Consider the following 2,210-nt stretch of genomic DNA (forward strand, 5'->3'; position numbering starts at 1 on the left):
TTTGCCTATATATGGGACTAACTGTCAGTGTTATTATACACTAATTGATTTACCATCGTTAGACATATAACTCTTATCACCTCCTCCATAATCAGCTTTTGTTCTTGATTATATCCTGTTATATGTACTTTAGCCATTTTTGGCACTCCTATATCTTTTTTATGTATCCTCTTTTGAATCTTGGCGGGTGTAGGAGCGGAAGTGAGGTCAGTCAGTAACAGTTTAGTGAAGAAACTTTTAATAAAGCTGTGGCCAAAATAATTATTTACACCACAATTATTTGTATCCTTGTATTTTTTGTTAAGGTGTGGTAAGAGTTGATAAATGGGCATAACTGACAAATGCAAGGTCAATATATTGATTGAAAAAATTCCTCTTGCAGTTTACATACATTTGCATTATGTTTTTTAACGGCTTACAAAAACATGGCAGGTGATAAGTGCACAACTGACCTGTATGACATGTTTGCATCTATCCATTGCTATTTTATAGTGCGTTGACATTGGGCGGTACAGAATTTTCCATATCTATATTTATTTACAAGTTATAGACGTGATCTCTCATACTGATAACAAGATCTGTAAGAAATGCCAGAAAATTAAAATCACAATCGTAAATCTAGAAATGGCATTTACCGTTCCCATTTAAAATATATATATACATATATATATATATATATATATATATATTTATTTATTTATTTATTTATTTTTTAATACTTGCATTTTCACAGTTTACAGTACTTTTATCTATTTGAACATGATTTTTATCACAAATGTATACTGATGTATACAGACTTCAGACTGCTTCTGTTTGTGTAATTGTTTTTTTCATATGCAGGGGAGGGGGAGGTGTGCTATCAGCCCCTTTCAGTGGGTGTCCCAGGCTTATCTCATTAACAGTGTTAAATTATAAGCTTCTAAGTAAGTTTTTAAAAGGTTTTACACTGGATTTTTATATCAGTATCTGTGCATATTCTTCTTTATAGTAGTGTCTATTAAATGCAGTTATATGAAAATTGGTGTATACTGTCCCTTTAACTGTTTGTCGTTTCATCTTATTTGTTTGTAACCGAGATCTTTTGTTAAAATCAAGTTTTCAATAATTACTTTTAAAATATCTACAACCGTGTCACCAACCTTTTACAGTTATAATAATATTATTTAGGAAAGAAGAACAGCTGATTCTGTACAGAGAGGTTTAGAACGTTTGACGATATTTTAACCTTCATAATTTAGTGGTTTCTCAATTTACATTATAAGAACAGGTGAAATCCAGTTAAAGAAGGTGATTTTGTTGCCACAATAATTTTGAATATTGTTCTTTATTTCAGGTAACAATCTTGCCAAATTGGAAAACAGTATTTTCTCAATGAATAACAAAACTAAAAAAAAAAAATTTAAAACATTAAAAGTTAAAAAGAGGGGGGGCGTGTCTAAGCCGCAGCCATGTCCAGACGTGTTTTTTGGTTGCTTTGCTGTTAATCCTAAACAATTGGATAATCTACAACCTTAACTTTGAAATTGTGTCTGCTTTTCTACCAAAGAAAGGGCTAATAATTAAGTTATGATTCTTTACTATACTTTCCCTCATATGGAGACCCTGGATGACTCGGACGGCAGGCTGCGGCCTATATTACTATCCTACTACCTTCCCCCCACCGGTTCCTTGCTTTACCGGGTAGAGGGCTTACATTTCGAACTTTAAATTCATTCCTAACTTCGGAGGAGTATCTTTGAGACGCTGGGAGGAGTAACATTAGCGACCCAGAAACGGAAAGCCAGAACGACTGCTCTACTTAGCTACGGAGTAGGATATTCAAGCACTTCTGCACCTACTCGCCCTTAAGATGGACGACTACTTCGCCTCTCTCAGAATGGAACTGAGATTAGAGAAACCTAGCGCTGAGGAGGAGCGTATGATCCTAAGCTCGGATAGGGCCCTATCCACTACGATGGAACACCCAGCAGGAGTCGCTTACAGAGATTACCTTCCTCGTCTGGATGGAGCTAATTGCTTGAATGGGTCCCGTCTCAGTCTAACCACGAGGCCGGCACCCGCCCCAACAGAGATTGATTATCCGATGCTACTGAGCTGGTGCCGGATCCCCTGGAGCTATGGCCGATTAAGAGGGAGTTGCAGCTAGGCCAGTTTTTGCAGATCTGGAGTACGTTACCTCATGACTTGTGGTTGCTACTCCAATCTTCAAA

This window comes from Bombina bombina, chromosome 2 (genome assembly GCF_027579735.1).
Source record: "Bombina bombina isolate aBomBom1 chromosome 2, aBomBom1.pri, whole genome shotgun sequence".
In the NCBI taxonomy this organism is placed as follows: Eukaryota; Metazoa; Chordata; class Amphibia; order Anura; family Bombinatoridae; genus Bombina; species Bombina bombina.